We start from the raw sequence: 23204 nt of genomic DNA, 5'->3' as shown, positions 1-23204 counted from the left end.
TACAAGTTTTGAGTCTTTGAAACATACTAAATTAGCCCAAATTAATGAATTACTATCATCAATATCAGCTAAAATTGTGCTCCGAGCGTCTTCCAAAGGTTGATATTGTGGAAGTGTTTGCCAAATAAAAATATGTGTCAAACTATTTCAATATCTTTTTATCTCCACAGAATAAAGAAACAGAAATCATCACAATTTAATGTAGAAGAATAATGCACCATCTTTTATCAATTTTAGATGTGTTACGTGCGCATTTCTCAATCATCGAGAGTACAAAGTCAGTTAGGAATGAAATCAATTGGAGGTGCAGGGAACTTAAAGCGAAATAGCTGCATGAAAAATTTGAAGAAATTGGAAAAGGATTGATTGGCTGAAGGACTGACCCAGCAGACAGAAAAGTCAAAACATCCTGCTGTGAAATGAAAAGCCACAGCGATAACATTAAGACCGGAATGGGAATTCCACTGTTAAAAGCAGAGGAGGGAGAGGATAGGTGGAAAGAGTACATTGAAGGAATCTAAGGGGGGAGAGAACTTGTGTGGTGACGTGATAGAAGAAGAAACAGGAACCGCAGGGAAGAGATAAGGGACCCAGTATTAGAATAATAATTAAAAGAACTCTGGACTACTTAAGGCCGAAGGAATAGCTAACATTGCTTCGGAATTTCTAAAATCATTTGCCGAAATGGCAACAAAACGACCTTTCACGGTTAGTTACATAGTATATCAGGCTGGCCATATACCAACAGGCTTTCCGAAAGACGACATCCACACAATTCCGAAGATAGCAACAAGTGGCAAACCCGAAAGTTATCGCACATCGCCTTAACAGCTCATTCGTCTAACTTACTGACAGGAATAATATACAGAAAAGTGGCAAAATAAAATTAAAGACTTGTTATTAGACGATCAGTTTGGCTTGGGGATAGGTAAAGGCAGTTTGCGGTTGATAATGGAAACAAGACTGAAAAGAAATCAACATACGTTCGTCGTATTCATTGGTCTAAGAAAAGCATTCGACAATGTAAATTGGTACAAGATGTTCGAAATTTTGAGAAAAATAGAGGTTAGCTACATGCAAAGACCACCAACGTACGATATGTACAAGAACCAAGAGGTAACAGTAAAACTGGAAGAACAAGAACGAAGTGCACGGATTAAAAAGGATGTAAAATCTTTTCAATTTATACATCGAAGAAAAATGACGGAAATGAAGGAAAGGTTCAAGAGTGGACTGGAAATTCAGGGTGAAAGAATATTAACGATAAGACTCTCTGACGACAATGCTTTCCTCAGTGATAGTGAAGAGGAATTACAGCAGGTGTTGAATGGGATGAGCCGTCTAATGAGTACAGTGTATGGATTTAATCTAAGTCGAAGAAAGGCGAAAGTACAGAGAAGCAGCAGTAATGAGAACAGCGAGAACTTTACATTGGTTATCACGAAGCAGACGGAGTAAAGAATTCTCTCTCTTCAGCAAAATAACCCGTAAAAACGGAGTAAAGAGAACATAAGAAGCAATCTACCACTGGCAAAAAACGCATTCCTGGTCAAGACAAGTCTACTAATATTGACCTTAATTTGCGGAAGAAATTTTTGAGAATGCACATTTGGAGCAATCATTGTATGGTAGTTAAACATGGACTGTGAGTAAATCTGGAACGGAGGAGAATCGTCGAATTCAGATGTTGTGCTATAGAATATTGTTGATAATTAGGTCGACTGATAGGTTACGGAATGAGGAGGTTCTCCGCAAAATCGGTGAGAACGTAATTATAAGCAAAACACTGACAAAATAGAGGATATGATGATAGGATATCTGTAAAGACATTAGAAAGTAACTTCCATCTACATCTACATCTACTTGATTACTCTGCTATTCACAATAAAGTGCCTGACAGAGGGGTTCAATGAACCACCTTCAAGCTGTCTCTCTACCGTTCCACTCTCGAACGGCACGCGGGAAAAACCAGCACTTAAATTTTTCTTTGCGAGCCCGAATTACTCTTATTTTATCATGATTTTCATTTTCCCTATCTAGATTGGCGGCAACAGACTGTTTTCGCAATCGGAGGAGAAAACTGGTGATTGAAATTTCATGAGAACATCCCGTCGTAACAAAAAACGCCTTTGTTTTAATGATTGCCACTCCAATGCACGTATCACGTCTGTGGCACTATCTCGCGTATTTCGCTATAATACAAAACGAGCTGCCTTCTTTGTGCTTTTTCGATGTCATCCGTCAGTCCCACCTGATGCGGATGCCACACCGCACAGCAATACTCCAGAATATGGCGGACAAGCGTGGTGTAAGCAGTCTCTTTAGCAGACCTGTTGCACCTTCTAAGTGTTCTGCCAATGAATGGCAGGCTTTGGTTTGCTCTACCCACAACATTATCTATGTGATCGTTCCAATTTCAGTTATTTGTTATTCTAATCACTAAGTATTTACTTGAATTTACAGCCTTCAGAGTTGTGTGACTTCGCGTAATCGAAATGTAGCTGATTTCTTTTAGTACTCATGTGAATAACTTCACATTTTTCTTTATTCAGGGTGAATTGCCACTTTTCACACCATACAGATATCTAAATCATTTTGCAAGTCGTTTTGATTATCTGATGACTTTACAATAAGGTAAATGACAGCATCATCCGCAAACAATCTAAAATGGCTATTCAGATTGTCACCCATGTCGTTAGTATAGATCAAGAACAATACAGGGCCTATAACACTTCCTTGGGGAACGCCGGATATTAATTCTGTTTTCCGTAGTACTAGAGGAAACTGTCGAGGGTAAAAATTGTAAAGGACGTCAGAGATCCCAGGAATATATCCAACAAATAACTGAGGGTGTAATTGGAATTGCTCTTCTCTGATGGGAAGGTTGGCACAGGTGAGGATTTAAAGTATCAAGCCAGCCTGAATACCGTTGACTCAAAAAAGTAGTTCGGCTTTGTATTCTTAATCATTTTAGTAAATTCATCAGAAAAGGAATTACCCTAAAGTAGTCCAGTTATGAAAAAAAAGGATACATTTTCCAACTAAATAGTAGGCTACACAAATTGACTGGCCAAATATTGGTTTTAAATTTTAGAACAAGGAATAATTCTTATTACTGTAGTGCAGAAAGTGTCGTGATGTCATATTGTCTGATACATCAAAGCAATGGGACGGTTCAACCATTAATCGGCAAGGTTTTTCTCCCTGCGTGGCTATTCATTTTCACATTGTACTTTAAATACATGCATCGAGTAAAACTGAGTAATGGAGATAAGTATAGTGTGGTATAAATAGCACCAAGGGAGCGCCAAGTTTAATGTCCCCAACCGACGGGCGGATCACATCAGTTATTTCACGTGTGCTCACACCATGAGACGTATCAAATTTAATCCAGGAGATTAGTGGAAAGTCTGGTGACCGCATCATACTTCTGTTGTCCATACTGGCCAATTTCTCATGGTGAAATTTTCTTTTATCACGAGGATCCGAACCAGCTGCCGCCAAGTCGAGCACCATTCTACAGACCTGAGCTAGCGGCCTTAGCCACGGGATTTAACGGTTTCCTGCAGTAACCTTTTACGCGAATTCCTAAAACATAATTTAAAAAGGAGACTTTGTGAGTACCGCTATGTAAAGCATAAAATATGCAACATTTTCAGCATAAAAGTGGTACTGGAAACAATAGAAATAATTTAGTGAATCATCCAAATCGACAGGGCACGAAATGAAAAAAAGGAGCCTGTGTTAATAATGAATATTATGAAATTAGAATACATTTTAATCCTGAAACTTAGAAATAATGACAGCAGCATTCGAAGTTGGGAAATGTATATTCTTGCCTCATGTAATTACTATAATGTCCTTAAGCGATCTAGCTAAAAAGAATTATGTTCAATTTTCCTTGTGTTCAAGGGGCTGTCTGCATTTTTCATGTATTTTAAACAAATATTGATTAGTTTTTAATTTTTCAAAGGAACCCACCGTCATTTGACCTGAGCTGTATTTAAATAAATTATGAAACAGTCAAATTGCTGTGTGTTCCCATAAAAATATACTGTATGACTGTTGCTCAGCAACAAAAACAATATTATGATCATTATGACACGAAACTTGAGAAGTGTTAAATTATTTGTGAACGATGAGCAGTGCTGCAGTGGTTGTACTTAATATTACTTGATGCACACGGTGCACTTGTAAACTTAGATAGTGTGTGCGCGTGCACGTGTGTGTTGTGCTTGTGTGTGTGTGTGTGTGTGTGTGTGAGAGAGAGAGAGAGAGAGAGAGAGAGAGGGGGGGGGGGGAGGGAGAGAGACGCGTAAGTGGTTCCTATCCGCTGGTGTTCTTTCAAGTGACGTCTTTAGTGGCGTCTCGGAGGTCAGTAATGGCCGTGGTCAATGGAGCAAGGGGGAGGGTTGAGGTTCGCTACGTCTGGCCTTCGCGCAGCTTTGTGAGGCCTCGCAGGAAGGGAAGATGCGGAACTGTCGCCTGAAAGAGGACGTAATTGACGTTAGCCTCCATCCGCACTTCCGGGAATCCGCGTCATAGGCTGGCTGTCCGTTGCTTTCGTTCCCACCAGCCTCTCCCAGCTGCCTCTCAGAACTTTTTCTCGGCCCTCACCCTATTAACACAACGACACACTGCTTCCCTGGTTTACTGCTCCTGGTTAACACTAACCTCTTATTTTCTTTACCTCTTTATCAAAGGCATTATTCTTCCAACAGTTATGTTGCTATTATCACTTTACGTCTGCCCGCTCCTCTACTGTTTCTTAAAGAGCGAAGTTAACTATTCTTGGATACTATAGAATGTGTCCCAGTAAACTATTTGCGGCTTTCCATATCTTTTCCTTTTCGAAAAACCCTTCCATTGACATTATGTAGATAGCATCGAATTTCACTTTTATTAGCCCATCTCCTCCTTCCCCCCTCTCTCTGTTCATCTCAACCTTCATCACCACTCTATCTCCCCCACCTGTCTCTCGGTCCACCTCCGTAACACTCACCCTTTGTCTACCTGCTACTGCGTCTTTCTTTGTCGACCTCCTCCGCCCCATCTCTCTGTCCATCTGCTCCTCCCCCTCTCTCAGTCCATCAGGCCATTGCCCTTCTGTCTATCTCTTCCACCCCCTCTCTTTACTAACTCCTCTTCCCTCCTTTTAGTGACCACCTCCTCCTCACCACTATCTCCCAACACTTCCTTCTCTTCCCTTTCTCTAACCATTTCCTCCTCCTGCTCTTTTGTTCATCCTCTCCTGTACTTCTCTCAGCCCCTCTCTCTGACAGTGTCAACCTCCCCATGTGCATCTAACTTCTCTTCTTTCCTGTCTGCTTCCATCTCCGCCTTCTCTCTCGCTTCTGTCCATTTCCTTCTCCCTCCTCCTGTCTCCACATGTTTGAGTCTTGTGGTTCTTACCCCCATAGTACACTACTGGCCATTAAAATTTCTACACCCAAAGACGACGTGCTACAGACACGAAAGTTAACCGACAGGCAGACGATGCTGTGATATGCAAATGATTAGCTTTTCAGAGCATTTACACAAGGTTGGCGCCGTTGGCGACACCTACAACGTGCTGACATGAGGTAAGTTTCCAACCGATTTCTTATACAGAAACAGCAGTTGACCGTCGTTGCCTGGTGAAACGGTGTTGCGATACCTCATGTAAGGAAAAGAAATGCGTACCATCACGTTTCCGACTTTGATACAGGTCGGATTGTAGCCTATCGTGATTGCGGTTTATCGTATCGTGACATTGCTGCTCCCGTTTGTCGAGATCCAATGACTGTTAGCAGAGTACGTAATTGGTGGGGTAAGGAGGGTAACTCGGAACGTCGTGTTGGATCCCAACGGTCTCGTATCACTAGCAGTCGAGATGACAGGCATCCGCATGGCTGTAACGGATCGTGCAGCCACGTCTTGATCCCTGAGTCAACAGATGAGGACGTTTGCAAGTCAACAACCATTTGCACGAACAGTTCGACGACGTTTGCAGCAGAATGGACTATCAGCTCGGAGACCATGGCTGCGGTTACCCTTGACGCTGCATCACAGACAGGAGCGCCTGCGATGGTGTACTCCATGACGAACCTGGGTGCACGAATGGCAAAACGTCATTTTTTCGAATGAATCCAGGTTCTGTTTACAGTATCATTTTGGTCGCATCCGTGTTTGGCCACATCGCGGTGAACGCACATTGGAAGTGTGTATTCGTCATCGCCATACTGGCGTATCACCCGGCGTGATGGTATGAGTGCTATTGGTTACACGTCTCGGTCACCTCTTGTTCGCATTGACGGCACTTTGAACAGTGGACGTTACATTTGAGATGTGTTACGACCCGTGGCTCTACCCTCCATTCGATCCCTATGAAAACCAACATTTCATGAGGATAATGCACGACCGCATGTTGCAGGTCCTGTACGGGCCATTCTGGATACAGAATATGTTCGAATGTTGCCCTGGCCAGCACATTCTCCAGATCTCTCACCAATTCAAAACGTCTGGTCAATGGTGGCCTAGCAACTGGCTCGTCACAATACTCCAGTCACTACTCTTGATGAACTGTGCGATCGTGTTGTAGCTACATGGGCAGCTGAACCTGTACAAGCCATACAAGCTCTGTTTGACTCAATGCACAGGCGTATCAAGGCAGTTACTACGGCCAGAGGTAGTTAGTTGTTCTGGGTACTGATTTCTCAGGATCAATGCATCCAAATTGCGTGAAAATGTAATCACATGTTAGTACTGGTATGATATATTTGTCCAATGAATAGCCCTTTATCATCTGCATTTCTTTTTGGTGTAGCAATTTTAATGGCGAGTAGTGTATTTCCTTCTGGATCGTATTTAACATGTGTATCTGATTTCGTTAAAATCGGTCCTGCGGTTTAGGATCAGATACTTTTCCACCGTTTTGCTTTGCCAAAGCACGCACACGTCAGATATATTTGACACGTGGTTGTACACGTATTTCACATTATATCTATCCAGTTTCGCTTTGTAGTTTCGTTTTCACAAAACTCAATGTTTATAACGTCATATCCTTTGAACTCCCTAGATCTACGCCTACATATACACTCCTGGAAATGGAAAAAAGAACACATTGACACCGGTGTGTCAGACCCACCATACTTGCTCCGGACACTGCGAGAGGGCTGTACAAGCAATGATCACACGCACGGCACAGCGGACACACCAGGAACCGCGGTGTTGGCCGTCAAATGGCGCTAGCTGCGCAGTATTTGTGCACCGCCGCCGTCAGTGTCATCCAGTTTGCCGTGGCATACGGAGCTCCATCGCATTCTTTAACACTGGTAGCATGCCGCGACAGCGTGGACGTGAACCGTATGTGCAGTTGACGGACTTTGAGCGAGGGCGTATAGTGGGCATGCGGGAGGCCGGGTGGACGTACCGCCGAATTGCTCAACACGTGGGGCGTGAGGTCTCCACAGTACATCGATGTTGTCGCCAGTGGTCGGCGGAAGGTGCACGTGCCCGTCGACCTGGGACCGGACCGCAGCGACGCACGGATGCACGCCAAGACCGTAGGATTCTACGCAGTGTCGTAGGGGACCGCACCGCCACTTCCCAGCAAATTAGGGACGCTGTTGCTCCTGGGGTATCGGCGAGGACCATTCGCAACCGTCTCCATGAAGCTGGGCTACGGTCCCGAACACCGTTAGGCCGTCTTCCGCTCACGCCCCAACATCGTGCAGCCCGCCTCCAGTAGTGTCGCGACAGGCGTGAATGGAGGGACGAATGGAGACGTGTCGTCTTCAGCGATGAGAATCGCTTCTGCCTTGGTGCCAATGATGGTCATATGCGTGTTTGGCGCCGTGCAGGTGAGCGCCACAATCAGGACTGCATACGACCGAGGCACACAGGGCCAACACCCGGCATCATGGTGTGGGGAGCGATCTCCTACACTGGCCGTACACCTCTGGTGATCGTCGAGGGGACACTGAATAGTGCACGGTACATCCAAACCGTCACCGAACCCATCGTTCTACCATTCCTAGACCGGAAAGGGAACTTGCTGTTCCAACAGGACAATGCACGTCCGCGTGTATCCCGTGCCACCCAACGTGCTCTAGAAGGTGTAAGTCAACTACCCTGGCCAGCAAGGTCTCCGGATCTGTCCCCCATTGAGCAAGTTTGGGACTGGATGAAGCGTCGTCTCACGTGGTCTGCACGTCCAGCACGAACGCTGGTCCAACTGAGGCGCCAGGTGGAAATGGCATGGCAAGGCGTTCCACAGGACTACATCGAGCATCTCTATGATCGTCTCCATGGGAGAATAGCAGCCTGTATTGCTGCGAAAGGTGGATATACACTGTACTAGTGCCGACATTGTGCATGCTCTGTTGCCTGTGTATGTGCCTGTGGTTCTGTCAGTGTGATCATGTGATGTATCTGACCCTAGGAATGTGTCAATAAAGTTTCCCCTTCCTGGGACAATGAATTCACGGTGTTCTTATTTCAATTTCCAGGAGTGTACATCCACAAAGATACGGCGCATGAAACCATGAGAGGTGTATCAAATGGTACTCTGTACCACTACTAGTCATTTCCTTTCCAGTTCCATTGTCAAAACGACTGTCTATATGCCTTCGTATGAGCCCTAATTTCTAGTATCCTATCTCCGTGGTCTTCGCACGCAGAGTATGTTGGTTGCAATAGCAATGTTCTGCAGTCAGCATCTCTAAATGTTCTTAGTAGTGTTTCTCGAAAAGAACGTCCCCCTCCCGCCAAGGATTCCCATTTCAGTTCCCAAAGCATCTCCATAACACGTATGTGCTGTGCACTGATATACTACTGGATGGCTTTTGAAATCATATGTGGCTACTGTCGGAGTAATGGGTTGTGAATAGAGTCTGTAGTAAAGAAGCAATAACTTAAAACGCCTTGTCGGCCGGCGTGGCCGTGCGCTTCTCGGTGCTCCAGTCCGGAACCACGCTGCTGTCACGGTCGCAGGTTCGAATCCTGCCTCGGGCATGTTTGTGTGTAATGTTCTTAGGTTAGTTCGGTTTAAGTAATTATAAGTCTAGGGGACTGACTGCCTCATATGTTAAGTCCCATAGTGCTTAGAGCCATTTGAATCATTTAAAACGCCATGCATGCTGCGGCTGTTTTCACGGATCTCAGTATTTGACGTCATATTTCCTGTACTATGTGTTCGAAAATAATATGTTTCTGTAGGTGCATTCAGCGACGTATGTGAATTAAGTGCGTTGCGAATAGATAGATATGAACTTCATGATGTATTAGTTTTTCATGTATCTCAATATTTGATTACATATCTCCTAAATTACGTGTCAAATAATGATATATCTTTGAAGCTACATTCGTCAGAATACACTAAGCTGACGTTGGTCAAGCGAAAGTGGTGGTAGTATCGCGTAAACGAAGTAAACAAGGGCAGTACTTGGCGGAGCTGCCTTGTGTTAGAGCGACGGAAGTGAAAAGGTTTCCGACTTGGTTATGGGCACACGTCAGGAATTTGCGCACTTTGAACGCGTAGCTGGTAGTTGAAGCTAGATGCATCGGACATTTAATTTCTGAATTTGAAAGTTTAATATTAATCTTCTAAACTCGAGTTTGCATGCGTCTCTTTGCTATCTGATAAATGTATAAAGCTTATTTTGATGCCAAAATATGGAAATCTCAGTGGAGGGCAACATAACTGTCAAAATTAAATTTTTAACGTAAGTATATGACGAACTCGCTACATGATGCGAAATCCATGCTAGCCAGTACATCAGACAGTTCGCCTTTGACAGAGGACTCCGTTTACAAAGAATTAACATATGCTGACTGCATATTGTCCCTAAATATAGCCAATTTTTATCTTAATGTTGTGAACAATCGCTACACCAGAATTGTTTTTGTAATTACAGAGAAAATAAAGATAATAATTAACGCATACGACAGTGCGACAAAACTACTTGAAAATTCAGATGATAGCACATTACTGAAATCTTTTTCTGCTATTAATCCTCAGAACAAGTACTAATATTCTCACAAAACACTCTGACGATCACTGTGTCCTACAATGTACATGGATCTTGATGGTAATTAAATTCACTGGCCTACAAGTGAACACGGAACGCTCGTCTGTCCTGAAACGTGTTAGTATTAAGATGATTAAGAAACTGCCAAAACTCAAATTTCAGTTACCGTACTTACGATGTGCAATGCAAGGCGGTATCTTATCACTTTTCATAAAAATTTTCCTTCAGCACACAACTCACGATGTGCAATGCGAGTTTACGAAACACACTCATATAGGTAAAGACTGAAAAGTGAGAAACTAAACTTAACGATTGATAAATGAGAATGCAGCATACCTATGCTTCATTAACAATAATATAACGTTCTCGCAAGTAGACAAGACAGAAAAATTTATTCAATAGTTTTCCTTTGTGCAATTACTTTCCTTCACAGTTATTTCGATTATAAAACAAATCGATATGCCCCACTACTAAACTTCTGAAAGTAAAATTTAATCATACTCAATATTCTGAAAAAGAGATCTACACACAAGTATATCTAAAAAAATTAATACCACTTCAGTTCCACAAAATTTTTCCTTGGAATAAATTAGTACAAAATACTTCTCAAATAACGGTGCTCCACTGCACGTCATTCAGCTTCCAATCTTCTCAAAGCAAGTACATAGCCAGACTGTCTAGCACACACTAACGCTGCTCTGACAAAGTACAAGTAACCTCTGTGATCAAGATCAATGGTCAGGGACAGATTTACGAATAATATGATTATATCGATATTGCACAGGTTCAGTACATTTATCAAATCCGCAGTTTTACTCACATTTGCGGCCAAGACTTCCTGAAAATTGTCAGACAAATAAAAGAGCTTCCACTAATATTCAGTATTCTGAAATTCACATTGTCAAGACTATGCCGAGAAAACCTAGTTTCAGGCGCTACTTCTCGCCACGGAAAATGCTGTGGCTGACAGCCTTCACTTAACGACTGGGAGCAGCGGCGGTTGTCTAGAGTTGTCACTGCTAACTGACAAGGAAAAATGCGTGAAAGTACAGCAGAAAGCAGTGTGGGACATGCGACGATCGCATAAGCTCAAGTACTATGGTATGAATGTGACAGTGCTCAAATGGTTTAAATCATACGTAACTGGAGGAGTGCAGAAAGTTGAAAGAAGCAGTTCACATAGTATACAAAAAACTGGTGATTTCTCAAACTGGGGAACAATCAAGAATGGGGGTGCCGCAAGGTTCGGTCTTGGGTCCTCTGCTGTTCTTAATATAAATTAATGACTTGCCATTTTATATTCAAGAAGAGGCAAAGCTGGTCCTTTTTGCCGATGATACAACTGGTGAAATTGTAATCGATGTATTTCAGAAAATCATTAAGTGGTTCTCTGCAAATGGGCTCTTATTAAACTTTGACAAGACACAGTATATACAGTTCCACACAGTAAATGGAATGACCCCATTAATAAATATAGATTTCGATCAGAAATCGATAACTAACGTAGAATATTCAAAATTTGTAGTTGTATGCTCCAGGCTGAACGCTGAAAGGCATAATCAGTCAATGAGGGGTTGAACTGGATAAAACGCACTGAGGATCTGCTGAAACGTTTGAGTTCAGCTACTTATGCTATTAGGGTCATTGCAAATTTTCGCGATATACATCTGATTAAATTAGCTTACCACGCCTATTTTCATTCTCTGCTTTCGTATGGCATCATATTCTGGGGTAACTCATCATTGAGTAAAAGATTGTTCATTGCACAAAAGCGTGTAATTAGAATAATTGCTGGAGCTCATCCAAGATCATCGTGCAGACACTTATTCAAAGAGCTAGAAATCTTCATCACTGACTCGCAAGTGGCCGATGTGGTGTCACATAAAGAGGACTTGCAATACCGCGGCCGAATTCCTCTGAATGGAGTCTCCCGGCCAATAATGCCATACGATCATTTCATTTCATTTCAGTCTACTACTGTCCAATTATCTTTAGGTTCTTTCAGTATTTATTCCACGTACTGTATACAAGCTAGACAGCTAAAAAAATGGTTCGAATGGCTCTGGGCACTATGGAACTTAACATCTTATGTCGTCATTCCCCTAGAACGTAGAACTACTTAAACCTAACTAACCTAAGGACATCACACAACACCCAGCCATCACGAGGCAGAGAAAATCCCTGACCCCGCCGGGAATCGAACCCGGGAACCCGGGCGTGGGAAGCGAGAACTCTACCGCAAGACCACGAGATGGGGGAAGGTAGACAGCTGAAATTGTTTCCGATCTTAATGTAGATTCTTCTCAAGACTAAACTTGTCTCTTTGATCTTCTGGTTTAATTACTTGTAGTTCCAAAAACGTGAACGTCTTGTTAAAAGACTTCACTAAAATCCCAAATACTGGGAATACATTCATAATCTTCTCTGTTCTATACCGGTTACGAATCGTAAAGTCATTATTGTTAATCTGGTAGCTTGTCCTTTTGCGAAACGGAAGTATGCTGGAAACTTTCGTCAATTCTTCATCAACTACAAATGCTGGAGCTTAGTGCACATATGGAGTAATCGGATAAATGCCGCCTCAGTTGCTTGATCAGATAAGGTCTGAAAGACCGCTACTATCTGTAACTGTATGGGAAGTATTGTAATGATCGCTAGAGAATCATTTGGAATCCATTATTAGAACTGACTGCGTCTCGGAGGCGACCGGTTTGGAATATTGATTTCTGAATGAGCTGAGCTGAAACGTTTATACAATCAATCATGTTTAACACGATCGGGTAAAATCTCAGCACAGCACGATATATCGTCATTCCCTACCACTTCCTAATATAATGATCAAGAATATGAAGGTTGAGGATTTAAAAAATGGTTCTAATCGGCACTATCATTTATCTTCCATCAAATCCCTCAACGCGTGTGAAGGTGCGAGAATACCGTAGGTTTTTTCTGCGTTTCAAATAAAACACTACCGGTTGTAAATTAACCTAGAAACTAACAGTTACGAGCATTTGCTGGAAGGTAATTCCTCTAAATTTTTATTGTGTTCGCAATACATGCTGAGGTGTTACATGTCATGCGTATTACTTCATCGTCTTTCACGTTTCGCTGACACAAGTTGCAACCCTCTGCCACTAGAGGGCTCCGAATTGTAACGTGCAACATCGTATTGTGTTATGTAACTACGTCGAGGTATGAAACACAGCGCGCTGCAGTTAAGTTTCTAACCGCAGAAAACGTGCCTCCAGTTGAAGCCCACAGAAGAATGAAGTCTGTGATTATTGTATCGACATTATCAATGTGCGGCGTCGGGTTGTTCGTGCTCGTAATGAAGGATTCGTGGTGCTAACGCCAACGTGTGACAGTTTTCGGACTGTATGGCTGCGTACGGCAACCAATGAGACTACTCAGAATTTTGTTAATGAACTCTTTTGAAAAGCATCGAACAACACAAACAAGGCTCTCGGGTAAGTGTGGCGTGTACAGGCCATCATTACAGAAATGCGGTGCAGAATACTGTGTGCACGATGGGTGCCCCGAGTGTTCACTCCTGACTTTAAATAGAGGTTATTTGGCGTCTGTCAAGAATTTATTTTGCTTTCTGAGCTGAAGGTGATGGGTTCCTTAACAATATTGTGACAGGTGGTGAAAACTGGGTTAACTATTTTGATCCTGAAAGCAAGGCAGCATCACAAGAGCTCCGCTGTAATGGATGAACGACGACAATATAGTTCAAGACCATGCTAGCAGCAGGCAAAGTCTTGCTCACAATGTTCTGGGTTGATTAAGGTGTGGTGCATTTGGAATTCATACCTGAAGGCACTACCATAAACTCTGCAAATACAGTGAGACCCTCAAAAAACTGAAAGCACGAATAGGAAGAGCTCATCCACACGTAAAGCACCCTCTCCTTTAGCAATACAGTTCCTGACTACACACGACCGCAGCGACATCTGCAATAATCCGACGACTCGGGTTCACTTGCATCGATCATCCACCATACAGTTCCGATTTGATCCCATCTGATTTCCATCTGTTTCCAAGACTTAAAGAACATCTTCAAGGACAACTCTTTGATACTGACTAAGCTATGCAAGTGGAGGTGAGGTTGTGGCTCCGTCAACAAAGTCAAACATTGTACAGCGACGGTATCAAAAAACCGATCTCTCGTTGGGAGAAATGTGTCCTTCGCCAGGGTGATTGCGTTCAGAAATAAGTTTGTAGACATTAATAATAAAGGTGTAGAATGTTAACAAAGTTTGTTTTATTTAAAAATCTTTAAGAATTTTTACACAAAATGTTTGGAGGCATTACTTTTCAGCACGCCGCCTTAATATACTACAACTTGCGTAAACAATAAAAACAAGTAAACGCTGAGCATTATCATCGACTGCAACTTCACACCGTGAGTGGCCACGAACTGCATTTTGATTCTAGGAAAATGTTTAAATTGTGTAATATACACTCTAACAGCATAATAATAGTTTGTTAGTAGCTGTGTCAAACGGTTAATGTGTATGAACTGGTTGAAAGTACAATAAGTATGAAGTAAGGTTACTGCTATGACCTATGATTCAATAGTTTGGTGAACCACAATGTATGAAAAAAGGAACTGATATCGCTCCTCAACTCATGTGTGAACTTCGCCCCCACCAAGGAGACGGTGGGAAGCTTACTGATGGCCATCTTTACGGGTGACATATACTATGTTTCATCCACCATCTCGCACCTAACATGGAACAATCGACAAATAAAAAATTGACAGTAATTCGTCTCCAACAAAGTGAGCACATAATCTGTCTCTGGAACGATGCTGCACATGACACACCCTCGTTATAAAAATTAGTTTTACACGCTGACGAAAGGATGCTAGATGATGTAGCACGTGTCTGCATAGTAACTCGTGTTTGCAGCCGAAGGAGTGGATAGCCCAAGTTGTTGGCCCGTAGCGTCACTGGATGATGCTCTAGACAGTTTTTCCCAATTAAAAGTTGTTCCTCGAGACACACTCTACAGCATTTCAACATTTTTGTTACAGCCTTAACACAGTTGCCTTCGTGCTACATCGTCTGTAAAATATCTATCAGATGACTCGTAAACCTTAATTACAAACTGCTATTCTTTCTTTCTCGCAGAAATTAACTTGCCACACACCGAGAAATGTATTCTCTTTCTCAGCGCTGGGCGTCCACCTTATTGTTTGGAAGAGGCGTGCACTATAGTTTGCTATCGCTTGTTGAGCTGTATGCTTCGTCCATTAGAAGCGGTCATCTGAGTTCTGTACGTTCTTATTTTCGTACTCTGTACTTTGATCAGGTTGTTGGCACGATCGTCTGAAAAGTCATCGGCTATAGCGTACAAGGTCTGATTGTGAAAATGCTTTAGCTTTCTAATATTGTCCATCTTAAGGACCGGAAGTAGCTGTTAGCGGTTGTTGATAGCCTTAAATATTTTAATGTTAGGGACATAAATCGACTGCAAACCCGTTTCGAGAGTGAAGTTCCTGTCATCTAGCTGCCTAAGTCAGTACTAGACAAATTACACTTCGAAAGCATTGTAGGTCAAAATACAAAAGCAAAGAAGTCTCCATTTTATTTTGAAACAGGTAGCCCCGGAGTCCCTAATCCGCTTATTCATATTAACAGACATCTACCAAAGCGTTACTTTCGTAAGTCGATGAACACCAATCATGTCTGATACCTCTGAGTGCACGCTGGATCGTAAACGTATATACGGCTCTGACGGACTGCACTGAGCTGTCGGCCGTTCCATAACATCCAAAAGATGTTCACAAGAGGAAAGAGGCACTATACTAATGGTTATCTGCGCACAATTGCTCACAATTGTCGTATTAACGCCAACCATAAAAAAGACCTATTCTGTGAAGAAGGTATTACCATTCTCGCCAGTTTGTATGTCTTTATCCTCATGTATCACCTCTAAGACCTTTTCTATCCTTTCAGGCGGTGGCTAGTTTCATGTATATGTTTGGCAACTACCAGTCTGCAATAATTGTCCAGTCTAAAAGCAGCGGTATGCTCATTATAATTATGTTCGAAAATTTACTAACTCTTTTTCCTATATACTTCACGTTATGTGCACTGTATTTTATTAACGCCTGCTTGCTTAGATTTACTTATAATGTTTCCAGCTTCGTACTTTAAACTATATCTGATCAAGTTGTTTGCTGTGAAATCCAACGGAACGTTTGAATGGCTGAAAAATATTGCCCAGTTTCTGTGAAATTTTGCCAAAATATAGTCCAGTGCCAATCTTCTTATCACTTAGTACTTCCTATTTCCATTTCTTCTTGCCTCTATGTGTAGTAATCCACCAGGTTCAGTTAATAATGTACGTAAATAGAATCTTGCAAGAATGGTAGTGCCTTCTTCGGTGGTTTTTAGATATCTTATAAGGCTAGCGTTAGTACGATAAATGTAGACGATTTGACACAGATAACTATTAAAATGGTGTCTCTCCATTCCTTTTCTAACATCTTTGGAATGTTATGCAATGGATGAAGGGTCAGTGTAGTCTGTCAGAGATGAAAATATTTTTTCTAACTGGTGGTCGATGGAAAGACTTCTGACGTGACAGGTGTTCACCGCCTTACGGAAGCAATGCTTTGGAGGATGTGCGGCAATATGGACAAGCGGATTGGGGAATCTGAAAGTTTTTTTATATGTTGCCCTTTAGTGCTTTGAAGTGTATTTTGTCTACGATTATCTTAGACAGCTAGATGATAGGAGCGTGACTCAGGAAACGCATTGGTTTGGATTACATTCCTAATATTAGTTCCTGTATGCTACGCTGTTCATAACAATAGGCTTCAGTGCCAAACTGCAGTGCCTGCGAGGCACCATGTCACGGATTGCTCGGCCGCACCCACCGGGTTTCGAGTCCTCCTTCGGGCATGGGTGTGTGTGTAGTTTAAGTAGTGTGTAAGACTAGGGACCGAACACCTTATCAGTTGGGTGCCTTAGGAATTCACACACATTTGAACATCTTTTTTTTTCCTTTTTTATTTTTTTTTTACCTTCCATAACTCGCAGTTGCCATACGCAAAGGAATCCCTACCACTTCTACCGTCCCTCCAATATGCCGTCTGTTCAGCTATGGGCAATCTGCATGTACTGTACCAAATAGATATCTAATCTGACATCTATGAGTGAGCATTAGTATGGGATATGTCCGCCCTTCGCCTTCATGACAGGGCGCTTATAATCTCACAGTTGAGCGCCCGTAATCTCCACACACACCCTTTATCACAGCTTGAACTCTGCTGGGAACGCTTTTAACACTGTGTCTCAATGACTGTGGAGCAAAGGCACCTCATTTTTCCCCAAGAAAGGAAACAGGGATAACCGTGCGGTCTAGGGCGCCTTGCCACGGTTCGCGAGGCTCCCCCTGTCGGAGGTTCGAGTCCTCACTTGGGAATGGATGTGTGTGTGAGGTCCTTAGCGTAAGTTACTTTAAGTTAGATTAAGTAGTGTGTAAGCCTAGGAACCAATGATCTTCGCAGTTTGGTTCCATAGAACAAATTTCCAAATTAAATTCCGAAACAGACTACTGATTTTGGACGCTGGGATCTGGATCTAAATCGACGTTCTAACTCTTCTGAAAGGTATTCCATTGGTACTGTTGATAGGTCAGACTATTTTAGGAATGTTGTTGTCCACAAGCCATTGCACAGAAGATGATATGAACTTCGCTAGTATCCTTCGGCATTTAGAGTTTTTTTTAAAGTATTGAGGAGATTACACACCAACTACGAAAAACACCATCTCGTAAAACCACAGCCTCCGTACTTCGCTTTGGGCATCACACATGAAGACAAGTAGTGTTTTCCAGGCAGTCACTAAACCCAAACTCTTCCATCGGATTGCCACAGGGTGTAGCGTGATTCATAACTCCAAATAATTCGTTCTCAGCCATCCACTATCCAGTAGCGTTCCTCTTTACACTACCTAGAGCGGCACACGGTACTCTCTACAGAATCGTGTGGCTTATGAGGAGAAGCGCTGCCATTGTACTTCATTCCTTTAAACCCTATAAGCACGGTCGTTATGGTAGCTGGACTGCTCGCAGAATACTGGAGCTCACGAACGATTCCTTCTGCTGATCTGATGCGTTTTTTTTACAACCATCCTCGCAAACGCTGGCAGTTTTTGTCAGTCACTACACGAGATCCGCTTGGTTTTGTTCTTTCGTCTGCGGTGGGTAGTCCGCTTCACAATCACATCACAAACCACTTGGGTAGAATGGCTGAAATGCTCTGATCGATTTGTTACACAGGGTGACATCCAATGACTAGTCGCCTTTTGGAGCTAGTGAGTACTCCTGGCGACCCATTCTCCTGTTACTTTTTGTCTACTTACAACCCAGTACTCTCTCCCGCCTTTTATAACGATGTGTGCGCCTGTCGCGACATCTAGAGATCAGTTGGTGTGCGAATTTGTGATAAGTTGCTATGCGACCAAACTGTTGAGGTCATTGGTCCCTAGCCTTACATACTACCTAATCTAACTTAAACCGACGAACGCTAGGGACATATCGTACACCCATGTCCGAGAGAGAACTCGAACCTCCGACGGGACAGCCGCGCGAACCGTGGCAAGGCCTCCTAGACCGCGCGGCTACCCCACGCAGCATTGGGGTGTAAGGATACTTTTGGCCGTTAGTGTAATTTCGAGTCGTGCTTCCTAAGACACCCTCCTCTATAATCGAATCAACAAAAGACATAAATTAAGTGCCTATATTTAGCTTCTGTCGATAAGCATCCAGTTAATTATTGTGCGAGGAGGGTAAGTTCTCAGTATTACAATACAATTAATACCCCTAGCTGCGTATAGTCGTTGAGATAAGTGAACGGGGACAGTTGAAAATGTGTACCCTGACCGCGACTCGAACCCGAGATATTCTGCTTACATGGCACATGCTCTATCCCTCTTTTTTTGTTCTTTGATGATCGTTGTGTATTGACATCCGGTCAAGTTTATTTGTTGATCCTTCTACTCAGTTATTTAGTACAGAGGCCAACTAGCTCTGTCACCGAACACGCTGAGCCACCGTGCCGGCTCCATCTGAGCCACGGAGGACACAGAGAATAGTGCGACTGCAGGGAATTATCTCTGGCACGCCTCCCGTGAGGGCAACAGTCTCAAATTATTGTCCCGCACTATATTCATAGTGCCCCTGGGCATTATACTCATTACTCGCGGCTTTTTACCGATTCCCTTAAGAGTTGGGGCACTGTTTGTGCATCTGCACAGCAGAAGAAGATGGTCAAATGGCCCGTGAGCCCTAACTATGATATCTGTTCTTTCGTACATGTCCGAAAGAACAGATACTATCTTCATATACATAAGTTCTCAGTACCTCTTTCTTACAGCTGATTGATGAATTTCTTGTACGTGGAAAAACCTGTGTGTGTATGTGTGTGTGTGTGTGTGTGTGTGTGTGTGTGTGTGTGTGTGTGTAAGTAAAACGGCACGTTCCTAGCGTTGGCAAAATAATTCTTAAATTTCTTGCATCAGCTTGACAAAATAATTCTGATATTGCTTGCATCTCCTTCTTCATCAATTGTCTTATTAAACTTATGCTGCAAAATAAACATTAGACAGATCAGTCTCCAAATCTGATGACCTCACACATTCAGACTCCTACTCCTTGTTCCTTGTTTGCAGTTAGTCTGTAGCTCGTCTTCTACTGGTTAGCGTTGCTGCCTCTGGTTCCCAGGTTCGATTTCCGGTCTCGTCGGGGATTCTTTTCACCTGGAGACTGGGTCTTTGTATTTTCATCATCATTTCGTTATCATTCAGGAAAATGGCGAGGCTGGACAGTGAAAATATTGGGAATTTCTACAGGTGCTGATAACCACACAGTTGAGCACCGCACAGACGAAAAATCATCATCGTCATTGTTTACAGCTCCTTCGATATATAGAAATTCACTCGCAAAGATATAGGTCAATACTATAACATTATCGAGATTTGTTCGCCAAAGTGAAACATACCTAGTATTTCATTAACAAAAGGGAACAATTTTATTCTATCTTTTTTAATGGTAACAGAAAACGATAATATTAATAGTGTGTCGTATTAGTCATTACTTTAATTTGCGCTGTGTCGTCTACTTCGATACTTTGTAAAGAATGGGTTCTATTGAGAAGTTTCATTACAACCTACACTCTGGGGCGAGAACGCCATCTGCGAGCTGGCCACTATGACCGAGCTGTTCTAGGCGCTTCAGTCTGGAACAGAGCGACCACTACAGTCGCCGGTTCGAATCCTGCCTCGGGCATGGATGTGTGTGATGTGCTTAGATTAGTTAGGTTTAAGTAGTTCTAAGTTCTAGGGGACTCATGACCTCAGATGTTGAGTTCCATAGTGCTCAGAGCCATTTTGACCATCTGCGATTCAGTAATCGTGGCCACAGATTCAGGTTTAGGAAACATTCATACCAAAGGAATTTACAAGATAAACCGGTGTACATGTGAATTCCTGCTAATTGTGAAACTCAAAAAACAAATATTTATATGAATCACATAATTTGTGTGTTAATGAATGACAGTGTAGTTCTGATTGCTGTGAAGAGGTTCCAGATGCAGAATGAAGCTGCTAAATCACTCTCTTGTAGACACCTCACGGCAAAGTTTCTAGTGTGGCATCCACCCACGGAACAAAAGTAATTGAACTTCGCAAAAAATAGTTCCCGCCCCTGCGCATTCACCCCGCTCTTCCTTTTTCGGGCGCCAACTGGCTAGGGCAGACAACTCGTTACGAAGTTCCGCTTTGAGAGGCGCCGTAGAGCTGCCGGAGTGCCGCAGGAAAGCCGGGCCGGCGGACTCGCGGTTCGCCGACAATTAGCCTGGTGGCGCTCAACTGGGGCAGAGCGGCGCGGGCTGAGGCAGGCGGAACATGCGGGCCGCCCGTCACACACCACACCACACCACGCCACACACATTTCGCGGCCAGCTAACGAGCCGCCCTCGCACATCAAAGAACGTCGTTCTGGCGTCGGCTACACCGCCCAGCGAAAGCTCTTCTCAAAGTCCGCGGTTTAGCATCGGGGTATAGTGGGTATGTATGAGACACGACTGTCAGTCTCTGTTCCAGATACTCGTGTAAATCCTTCGAGTTGCCGGTCCTCATTTCTCTGTGCTAGTAAGCACACCGAACGAAACCTTGCCCCCCCCCCCCCCCCCCCCATTCATCAAACTAATGTTGTGTAACACCAGTCTGGTATTGACGATGGCCGGAAAACAACGAGAAAGGGAGTTCACAAGTTTCTTCAGATATACGATATAGACTTTAAGCCATTTCTTGATGCTTAGATATCACCACGTTACCGGACGGTCGCTTTAATAAGTCAAGGATGCAAAACACTAACACGAATTCTTTACAGCAGAATGGAAAAACTGGTAAAAGCTGCCCTCGGGGAGGATGAGGTCCGATTCAGGAGAAATGTAGGAAAACAAGAGGCAATACTGACTCAATCACTAACCTTACAACATAGGTTAAGGAAATGTAAACCAATATTCATAGCATTTGTAGACTTCGAAAAAACTTGCGACAATGTTGACTGGAATACTCTCTTTGAAATTCTGGAAGTATCAGGGATAAAATACAGGCGACGAAAGTTTGTTTGCGACATGTGCAGAAACCAAAAGGCAGTTATAAGTGTCGAGGGCATGAAAGGGTAGCAGTGGTTGAGAAGGGACTGAGACAGAATTGTAACCTCAATCTGTATACTGAACAAGCAGTGCAGGAAACAAAACAAAAATGTGGGGTAGGAATGACAGTGCAGGAAAAAGAAATAAAAACTCTGAAGTTTACCGATGACATCGTAATTCTGTCACAGACGGCATAGTATTTGGAAGAGCAGTTGAATGGGACGGAAAGTGTCTTGAAAGGAGGACATGAGATGAACATCAAGAAAAGAAAAACAAGGATAATGGAATGTAGTCGAATTAAATCAGGTAATGATATGGATATTAGATTACGGAACGACGCACTTAAAGAGGTAAATGAATTTTGCTATTTGAGCAGCAAAATAAATGATGACAGCCTAAGCAGAGACAAAACCTTTGGGATATCGATAGGCACATGTACAGATGGCAGCAGTATCGCGTTCACGAGGTATAAAAGGGCAGTGAATTGGCGAAACTGTCATTTGTAGTCAGGTGATTCACGTGAAAATGATTCCGACGTGATTATGGCCACGTGAAGGAAATTAACGACTTTTGTAGCGGAACGGTAGTTGGATCTAAACGCATGGGACGTACCGTTTCAGAAATCGCTAGCGAATTCAGTATTCCGAGATCCACTGTGCCAAGAGTGGCCGAGAATACCAAATTTCAGGCATTACCTCTGACTGCGGACAACTCTGCAGTCTTTGGCCTTCATTTAACAACCGAGCGCAGCAGCGCTTGTGAAGAGGTATCAGTGCTAACAGACAAGCAACACTGAGTGATATAACCGCAAACATCAATGTGGAATATCGGACTAACGTATCTGAAAAGACAATATGTTGAAACGTCTCGTTAATTGGCTATGGCAGAAGACGTCCGTCGCTAGTGTCTTTGCTGACAGCACAACATCGCCGGCAGCTTCTCTCTTGGGCTCGTTACCACATCGGTTAGACCCTAGACGTCTGGAATACCGAAGCCTGCTCTGATGAGAACCCCATTTCTATTGGTAAAACCTGATAGTAGGGTTTGAGAGTGATGCAAACCTCACGAAGGCATGGAGTTATCTACAAGGCACTGTATATCTGGTGGTGGCTCCATATTGATGTGGACTGTGTTTATATGGAATGTACAGGGTCCTCTGGTCCAAATGAATCGATCATTGACTGGAAATGGTTATGCTCGGCTACGTGGAGACTTCTAGCAGTTGTTAGTTGAGTTGATGTTATCGACGACAGTGCCCCCTTGGGCTGGTCCACAGCTGCTGGAGATTAGTATGAAGAACATTCTGGTCAATACGGTCGAATGATTTGTTCATCCAGATCGCCAGAAGAGAATCCAATCGAACATTTATGGGACGTAATCGTGAGGTCAGTTCGTGGAGAAAATCATGCACTGGCAAAATTTTCCAATTATGGTCGGCTATAGAGGCAGCATGCTCAATATTTCTGCAGGGGACCTCCAACGACTTGTTGAGGCTATGCCACTTCGAGATGAAGCACTAC

The 23204-nt window shown here is 43.1% G+C and overlaps 1 protein-coding gene across 2 annotated transcripts in view; it reads right to left on the bottom strand.

Annotated features, from left to right (window-relative positions):
* The window catches only part of LOC126278155 (dipeptidyl aminopeptidase-like protein 6), a 752824-nt gene that overhangs the window by 529725 nt on the left and 199895 nt on the right, over positions 1-23204 (bottom strand). The gene's annotated exons all lie outside the window — the stretch shown is intronic.

Source organism: Schistocerca gregaria, chromosome 6 (genome assembly GCF_023897955.1).
Source record: "Schistocerca gregaria isolate iqSchGreg1 chromosome 6, iqSchGreg1.2, whole genome shotgun sequence".
In the NCBI taxonomy this organism is placed as follows: domain Eukaryota; kingdom Metazoa; phylum Arthropoda; class Insecta; order Orthoptera; family Acrididae; genus Schistocerca; species Schistocerca gregaria.
Note: the sequence above shows the minus strand (reverse complement) of the source record. Positions and strands in the feature narration are given on the sequence as shown.